The 9,533-nt window shown below is 46.4% G+C and overlaps 1 protein-coding gene across 1 annotated transcript in view; it reads left to right on the top strand.

Moving 5' to 3' along the window:
* Positions 1-559: 559 nt before the first annotated feature.
* The window catches only part of LRRC3C (leucine rich repeat containing 3C), a 227,798-nt gene continuing 218,824 nt past the window's right edge, over positions 560-9,533 (top strand). The window contains exon 1 of the mRNA XM_063959755.1: positions 560-771. The gene's annotated coding sequence lies outside the window, so the exon portion shown is untranslated. The remainder of the gene's footprint in view (positions 772-9,533) is intronic.

Raw genomic sequence — 9,533 nt, 5'->3', positions numbered from 1 at the left:
TACAGTACGGGAAGTCCCCTCCTCTATACCATGTGTACATTTAGTAGGTATAGTCTGTTCACCAGACAATGGCTAAAATAGTACAAAAATTTTTAATTTTCCACACATTTTGTGGTAGGTTTGTAATTTAAAAAATGGTATGCCTTGTTGGACTACCATAATATTGTTTCTTTGCTGAGCTACAATAGCAAATATCTATGAAATGATGCAAATTGCAGCAGCCACACTAATAATAGTAAGAATATCTGTGGAAGGGATCAGGATGCACTTGGCCAGTCAGAAGTGGTTGCTGATCATCATCAGTATGTATTTAGCACCTTTTTGTGGGCTGCATGGGGTGACTATGCATAAACAAACCCTTGCTGCATTTTGACAATGGTTGCATGCCACCTCCATCGACCTCCACCGTACATTCTGCATCTCTAAGCACAGGGCACCCAGACAGCCAGATAAGGAATAGGAGTGGCTTGGGATTTGTAGTTAATCTTTTACTGCTCAGACTCTGAGCAGCAAAAGATAAATTACAAATTCCATGAGGCATTGCACCCTTTCAAAAACGGCTGCTGCTAGAGCTCTGTTTCCAGGGAGAGGCGCCTGAGGACTGGGAGCTCACTGCTGCCTGAGGACTGAACCACTCTGCTGCCTGAGGACTAGGGCCACTCTGCTGCCTGAGGACTGGGGCCACTCTGCTGCCTGAGGACTGGGGCCACTCTGCTGCCTGAGGACTGGGGCCAATCTGCTGCCGGGGACTGGAGCGACTGGTGCTCCTGGGTGAGTGACTGATGCTGGTGTACCTAGAACTCTCTGTCCAGTTTGTTCCAAGGTGGCACTGTTTGCCCTGGTCACACACTGGGGACACTGTAAGGGCTACTACTCTGTGGTATAATGTGAATAAGGGTTACTTCTGTTGGTGTAATGTGAATAAGGAGTAATTCTGTGTGGTGCAATGTGAATAAGGGGTACTTCTGTGTGGTGTCATTTGAATGGTGTTTTTTTTTGTTGTTGCCAAATTACTGCCTTGCACCGGGTGACAGAAATCCTAGTTTCAGCCCTGCTAAGCATACTTGTACACTGCCAGGAGACTCCCAAATTTGGGAAATGTTTGCAATACAGTTTGCAACTCTCCGCAACTTGATGGCTGCTACCACTTCTTAGCTAAAGGGTGGAGCAATGATATATGGCATTCCAGTGATCAGGGTTGCTATGACAAAATTGGCAGTGCCCCAACCTGCCCACCTGGACCCCCCACCTCCAGTATAGGTAGACTTGGCAAAAACAGCAAGTATGTCTTTGAGGGGCATATTTATTACTTATCAGGATTTATACCTGATAATTCTAATTTCTTTCTGCTGCTCTACATGTCAATAAGGAATTTGGTTTTGCCCCAAATGTATTAACACCTGCAGGAATAGGAGCCAATCCCTGCTATGTGTTAGAATTTAAATAATTGTTCCTTCAGTGCTACTGTGCATGCGCTGTCTGCAGCCACCCATGCGCGAGTGGCCAACGCTGGGGACAGTTATTACAGAACACTCTCCCTGTAATTTCTGTGAAACGTAGCCCATACACTACAGCGGCTATTGAGCATTCTGTAGCTTGGTAAATCCAACAGCCTAGCAGTCCCTATATCGGTCACATCTGCCGCTGTCCCACAATGTTACATTTGGGGGATGCTTAATATTTGCAGGTACCCCCTTGAAATAGGCATTTTTAACAGATATCCCACAAATATTACTTAATAAATAGGCCCCTAAGTGTAAGTAGGCATAAGAGTAAAATGCATCCACTTCTACATATAAATAGATGTATGAGCTTTTTTGTGTACATGCAAGGCTTTAGTTAGTTAATAGCTTTTAGTAGCTTATAGTGTATCTTGGACAGTTAGTAGCAGTGGGGTACGTAGAGAACATTTCTCAGCGGTACTCAATGCGCGCAGCAAAGGCACATGCAGGAAAAATTGTGTGTGGCCATGTGTCATAAGGGGAATGGTCATGATCATGCGTCACAAGGGGCATGGCCACCCGAAACATGGGTGTGTCCGCATGACACACACCCATTTCTTATCACTATGGGAGCATTTCTTTCCATTCTATTCCAAATACATCTTACCTATATGGTGGTTTCATGTCAACTGGGAACCTCTGAAGAAATGGATCCTCCCTGAGCAGACAGTCTTCAGTTGATATTCACTATTCATGTAGGAGATCACCTGGTTCGGAAGATGCTCGTTTGTGTAGGAATATAACCAACGCCATCATCATACAACAGAGGTTAAACCAGACTCTCAGCTTCCCCCTCACTGTGTGTCCCTCAGTCTCCCCCACACTCTGTGTCCCTCAGCATCTCCCTCACTCTGTGTCCCTCAGCCTCCCCTTCTAGCCTCCTGTCACTCCAGAACCCTCTGCCTTGTGTCCATCAGCCTCTACCTCACTTTGTCTATTAGCCTCCCCCTCACTGCATGCCCCTCAGCCTCCCCCTCGCTCTGTGTCCCTCAGTCTCTCCCAGCCTGCCCCTGTGTCTCTCAGCCTCTCTCAGCATCCCCTTTGTGTCTCTTGGCATCGCCTCTGTTTCTCTCAGCTTTCCACACTGTCAGCCTCCCTTTGTGTCTTCCAGCCTCTCTCAGCTTCACCCTGTCTCCCAGCCTCCCCTTTTTTGTCTTTCTCTCAGCATCCCCTTCTCTGTCTGCCTCCCCTCTGTCTTTAAGCCCCCCCTCTGTGTCTTTCAGCCTCCCCCTCTGTGTCTTTCAGCATTCCCCTCTGCATCTCTCAGCTTCCATCTCTGTGTAAGCCTCCCCTTCTGTTCCTTTCAGCCTCTCTGAGCCTTCTCCTCTGGTCTTTCAGCCTTCCCCTCTGTGTCTTTCAGAATCTCTCAGCCTTCCCTTCTGTGTCAGCCCCCCTGTGTCTCTCCGCCTCCTCCTTTTTCTCTCTCAACTTATCTGTCTCCCCCTCTGTGTCTCAGCTTCCCTTGACCTCTCCTTCTGTGTGTCTCAGCCTCCCCCCTCTGTGTCATCTCCCCCTCTGTGTCTCACAGCCTTCCCCTCTGTGTCTCTCAGCCAGGCCCCATCAAACCCTCCAGCCCCCTACCAGTGTCTCACCAGCTCAGCCCACACCTTTTTTTACATAATCTGTTTTTAGGAAAGAATCAAGATCAGAAAGAAATCATATACAGTTAATACAGACAGGCCACTCCACCGTACAAATCATAATAAACAGCTGTTAGCAAATACAGAAATGAGATCAGTAAAATAATGCGTAGCATCTGATATGTTTGATTGATTGCTAAGAAACTGTTAATAGGGTTCAAAGGGAACCAATAAGAGAGAGAGAGAGAGAAAAAAAAAAGGCAAGGTGAAGAGAAAATGGGATGGGGGAGAAAAACCTGGATATGAGGGAACCATCAAAAGGATCTCCTATGCAGGATAGACAATGGGTAGTGATGGTCTGGTGCTGTGTTCAAGATACTGTAGCTCAGTTTATGTACCAGACTGAAACACAGACATTTAAGTCTTATAAATAGGACTTAAAATCTAACCAAGCAGACCATGTGTTGGTGAAATCAGAAATTTTATCTGCAGAAGACAACAGGATATCCTCTATAACCATAAAGTAATCCAGTTTTTGGAACCAATCCTTGCATGTGGGAGATATGAGAGAATTCCATAACATAGGTATAACTGAGCGTGCAGCAATACTGAAATGACGAAGTAGCGACTTTTTGTACTTTGTTACCGGTACCATAACAAAGTATCCAAAAGGCAGGGTCCTTAGGTACTGTTACATTTATAATTTGCTAGGATACAGAGATGATGTCTTTCCAAAAATCTGAAAGACAAGGACAATCCCACCTAATATGGAGTAGGGTGCCTAAGGCAGCAGAGCATTGCCAGCAGGTACTAGGAATAGATGGAAACAGCATGGAGCAAGGATGAGTGTCTGTACCAGCGCATTAAGATCTTGTATTGCGTTTCCTTCACAGTCACACAATCTGAGCTAGAGTGGGCTTTATGGAAAATATTTTTCCAATCTTTAGTAGATAAATCTCTTTCCCAGGCATGGGCACAAGTTGGAATAGAGACAGATTGGTCACCTAGCCGTAGTTTGTATAGTGCAGATACTGTATGGGAAGGGGATCAGGGGGGAGACACAAAGCAACTCAAAAGGAGTCAGGTCCCTTCCAACGAGGCCCAATCTGTTGGACGTATTTATAAAGTGTCTTAACTTGCAGAAACTTCCAAAACTCAAAACGGGGGGATGTGCCAAATATCTTGGATCTCTGAAAATTGTTTAACATCTGAAGCGGTCACCAGCTGACTGACTGGCAGAAGCCCACATGGGAAAGTGAGAGGAGGTTAGGCCTGGGGTTCCCTAGTTAGGACTGTTCTCTATATGTACTGTACATCATATTGACAGGTATTATTTATACGTCTGTGAGAGGAATTCTATAGTAAGTGTTTACAGAAGGAAAAGCTTTGTTGCGATTTTCCGCACTCTGAGCTATAAGGGGAGCAAGTTTTTCTAAAAGTTCCCTTTTGAGACAAGAGACAGTTTGCAATGCTACTCCTCACACAACTGCTTTAATTGCTCACTCGTATGTAGTTTGTGAGGTGTTACTGGGACTGTTATATCTAGAGATGAGCAGGTCTGGTTCTCCGAGAACACCAGAACATAGCGGACATGGATCATGGCTCGGGTTTTCACGCCTGACTTGAGTCCCAAAACGTGGCAAAACGTCATCCTCCTGCTGTCGGACTCTCGCAGGTTTTGGATTCATTAAAGGTCCCCGGTGATAACACCATCTTCACTCCGGCTATGGAGCTTGTATTGAGTGGATGTGTCCGTGCTGTGACCATCCAGGGGTGCTATGTTGTCCATCCAGGGGTGCTGTGTTGTCCATCAAGGGGTGCTCTGTCCGTCCATCAAGGGGCGGCTGTATCCCCCAGGGGTACTCTGTCCGTCCATCAAGGGGCTGCTGTGTTTAACAAAGGGCTGCTGTGTCCTCCAGGGGTACTCTGTCCGTCCATCAGGGGGCTGCTGTGTATAACAAAGGGCTGCTGTGTCTGTCCAGGGTCCTCTGTCAGTCCATCAAGGGGCTGTTGTGTCCATCCAGGGGTGCTCTGTCCATCCATCAAGGGGCAGCTGTGTCCTCCAGGGGTACTCTGTCCGTCCATCAAGGGACTGCTGTGTTTAACAAAGGGCTGCTGTGTCCGTCCAAGGTCCTCTGTCAGTCCATCAAGGGGCTGCTGTGTCCATTCAGGGGTGCTCTGTCCATCCATCAAGGGGCAGCTGTGTCCTCCAGGGGTACTCTATCCGTCCATCAAGGGGCTGCTGTGTTTAACAAGGGGCTGCTCTGTCCGTCCAGGGTCCTCTGTCAGTCCATCAAGGGGCAGCTGTGTCCTCCAGGGGTACTCTGTCCATCCATCAAGGGACTGCTGTGTTTAACAAAGGGCTGCTGTGTCCGTCCAGGGTCCTCTGTCAGTCCATCAAGGGGCTGCTGTGTCCATTCAGGTGTGCTCTGTCCATCCATCAAGAGGCAGCTGTGTCCTCCAGGGGTACTCTGTCTGTCCATCAAGGGGCTGCTGTGTTTAACAAGGGGCTGCTGTGTCCGTCCAGGGTCCTCTGTCAGTCCATCAAGGGGCTGCTGTGTCCTCCAGGGGTGCTCTATCCATCCATCCCAGGGCTCTGTCCTAGTGTAAAAAAAAAATAAAGCTAAAAATCTAATTTAAAAAACATAATTTTTTTTTGTGCTCTACCCAAGTGTACTATACTATTATTTTTATGTAACACTGGCGGTCAGACCGCAGTGTAATAATCATACACGTATTGTGACACTGTAGGTGGTACCCCAACTGTAGGTGGTCCATCCCCTGGGGTGCTTTGTTGCACATAAAGGGGTGTTGTGTTGTTCATCAAGGGGCTGCTCTGTCCAACAAGGGACTGCTATGTCCATCCAGGGGCTCTGCCTCAGTGTAAAAAAATAAATGCAAAAAATATAATAAAAAAAAAATATATATATATATATTTTTTGTGCTATACCCCAAGTAGAATAGCCTCCCGTCAGAAGTGATAGAGGCTAAAACAGTAGAGCAATTTAAACATGCTTGGGATAAGCATATGAATATCCTTACAAAGAACTAAGGTTCAAAAAGGGTTGAGCTTGCCTAAAGGATAACAAAGGGCCAGACTAGATGGGCCAAGTGGTTCTTATCTGCCGTCAAATTCTATGTTGCTATGACACTGCCTGTTAGACTGCAGTGTAATAATCATACACGTATTGTGACACTATAAGTGGTACCCCAACTGTAGGTCTCCGATACCTGCTGCGATCCCTCCATTTACCGGCGCATCCCCCATAGGTTCCAGAGATGGAAATGCACTGTTTTAAAACTCTTTAAGTGGGCATCTCAGTATTGTAAAAATCACCCAAGGCATTAGCATTAGAGACAGCCATGGCCAGGTCTGCATCCAACTCAGAATTAGTCCCTTAATATTGTAAAATAATAACCTAATTAGAGCAATAGTTGGTGACACTTTTATGGCAAGAGGATCTATCAGTTTAGTTAGTCACAAATGAAAATAAATGAAGATTACTAGAGAATCTTTCTTGTGTTTATTATACTATGCAAACACATTCTTCAGAAAAATGTGCAGATTTACAGATGCAGTTATGGGCATGATCTTCCGTACAGAAAATGTGTGTTTCTGTAGCGCAGAGTAATGTTGTAGGGTGGACATAGTGCAGGGGTTAATATCCAGGTGATAAGCAGACATGGGGGGTGATTCAGACCTAATCGCTGCTGTGCGTTTTCGCTCAGCGGGCGATCAGCAATAGACTGCGCATGTGTATGCACCACAATGCGCACGCACGCCGGCCAACAACAACGGGCATCGCCGGTCAGCTACAGGATGGTGCAAAAATTTCATTGGCACGGCCATTCGCAAGGTGATTGACAGGAAGAGGCAATCTGTGGGTGGTAACTGAACGTTTTTTGGAAGTGTCTGGCAAAATGCAGGCATTCCCAAGCGTTTTCAGGGAGGGTGTTTGACGTCAGCTCTGGCCCCAATCAGCCTGCTCTCATCGCACTGGAGGAGTAAGTCCTGGGCTGCGCAGAGACAGCACACACTGGATTTTTGCAGCTCGGCGTACACATGCAATTGTACACTACACAGCGAATTACACTCCCCCTTGGGTGGCGACTAACTGAATGCAAGACAGCAGAGTTAGCAGTCAAGGGATCAGGTCTGAATCACCACCATAGTTTGAAAGAGGGTACCCAGTTCGATCTGATATGGTTTAACCCTTTATTATTATTTTTTTTACATTATAATCCCATGAAACCCCCAGCGGTTGTGTCCCCATCATCTGCACAGTTAGGGAAGGTAATAAAAATGTAGCTTTCTTTTACCTTTCTCTGCTGTTTTATTGTACATGCGGATAATGAATGGGACTGGTCCTCTGCAGCAAAGGGGTAAGGCATCTCTTTATAAAGCTAAGAAAAGCTTTTCTCTGGTGTAATCCCTCAATTTATCAAAAGTTTAACAATGGAAAAATCAGGTTTCTCTGGTGCTAATATACAGGGTGTCCCTAAAGTCTGGACACATAGGAAATCTCATTTACTATATTTTTTTACCTCCACACATTTTTGCTGGGTTGGGGCCGCGTTACTGGCAGCCGGGATCTTGGCGGTCAGCATCCTGACAACGGGATCCCGGCCACGAATTGGGTTTGCTGGTTACTGGGCTGGTGGCAGTTAAGCTGGGTGTCGGGCTGGGACCGACTGTGCTGGATGCTAGGCTGGGACTGGATATGTGAGATGCCAGGCTGGGACCGGCTAAACAGGGTGCGGGACTGGTATCGGCTAAGCAAGACACTGGGCTGGGACAAACTAAGCTGGATGCCGGGTGGGGCTGGCTATGCTGGATGCAGGGCTGGGGTCAGCTAAGCGAGATGTCCAACTAGGACTGACTAAGCAGGATGTCAGCCTGGGACCAGCTATGCAATGGCTATGAAGCTGGTATCATTGGTAACTGGGCTGGAACCAGTATGGAAAACACTTACGCTGCATCCAGGATTGCTGGAATCAGTAGTTCTGCAAGACTGATCACGGAGCAAACTAGGTTGGAACTGGTATTGCTGGGTTCAGTAGTGCTGCAGGTGACAGCTGGTAATTGAACTAAACAGGCTGGAACTGGTATTGCTGGGAACAGTAGTGCTGCAGAGCAGGTCAGAGTTGGAACCAGAAACAATATAACTGGAACTAGAGACTGATCTGGAAAATCAAGGGCCAAGACATGATGGTGGGTAGCGATGTTGCACTGGCAACTTGCCAGCGCTTCAGGAAGCACTTTTATAGTCGCTGCTGAGCTGTGATTGGAGTCATGTGGCCCGGATTAAGCAAACTATTGGCCAGGGTGCAGCCAAGTGACAATTCCCAAGATAGCGGTGCCCAGTAACTGGAACCCGCGGGAGAAAGCTGGGAGAAGATGCCAGGTCCACATGCAACATTGCTGCAGGAGCAGCATGGACCAGCAAGTAGGCAGCGCCCACCATGGAACCCCCTGAAGTTGTGTGTGGACCAGCAGAGAGGTAAGTGCCGGAGAGCCGGGACCTGATACTCGCCCATCTTCTTGACCCTGTTTACCAGCAGGGTTTGGCTACCCTCACCAAGAAGAAAAGCCTTGCAGGTAAGTTAAGGTTTTACTAATGGCCCATGGTAAATACCAGTTCTACTACAATCTGTATTACTTCATTAGGCAGCAATATAGATTGTTATTCAGCACAGTATATTGATAAATAGACCCCCAAATACCATATATGCTTATATGGTATTTATATATACTTCTTTATCAGCTCACTCCTAAGAGGTAGGTGAATCTTGTGCACCTGCCCATTGAAGCTGCCTATTGACTGATTACATTCCTGGACAGAAAGTGCAGAGATGATAGTTATACGTGATGAATAGAAGGGCACAAAGGGTCTTTCATTTCTGGGAAATAGAAGGAAAAATAATCAGCTTTGTTCTATTTTTAAACCTCCATGAATGTAAAACTTGCTAAATAATTCAACACAGTCGCTTGCTAAGCTAAAAATAGGCAGGCAAGCGTTTTGCGGGGGTGAAGTAGAGGAAGAAAGGAAGCCGATAAATGTGCTAATACTAAGCCATTGTGACTGGAGTGTGGCGTAGAGCAAGGAGCTCCCCAGGGCTATGTGTGAAAACATCATCATTTATTGTACTGCATTATTCCATCTTGCCGGTGTTTGGCAGTTCTGACCCTCATTGTTTTCGCGACCTTTGCTCTGTCCTATTATTGATTCCTCTCGCTTTGGAACTATACAGACATGGTATGCTGTAATAGAATTCTGAATACTGTATGTCTGAGTGAAGATTTCACAATCTCTGATACTCTCCATTTGTCTGTCAGCTTTTCTTCCTGTGTCTTTCTCCTACTGTACCCCTCACATCAAATAAAAGCTGATTTTTTGTCTCCTATATACTTCTTTGTAATATTTAACATGCACTTTATGACTCCTCAACT

Source organism: Pseudophryne corroboree, chromosome 3 (genome assembly GCF_028390025.1).
Source record: "Pseudophryne corroboree isolate aPseCor3 chromosome 3, aPseCor3.hap2, whole genome shotgun sequence".
NCBI classification, from domain to species: Eukaryota; Metazoa; Chordata; class Amphibia; order Anura; family Myobatrachidae; genus Pseudophryne; species Pseudophryne corroboree.
This window is presented reverse-complemented; position numbering and strand designations above follow the sequence as displayed.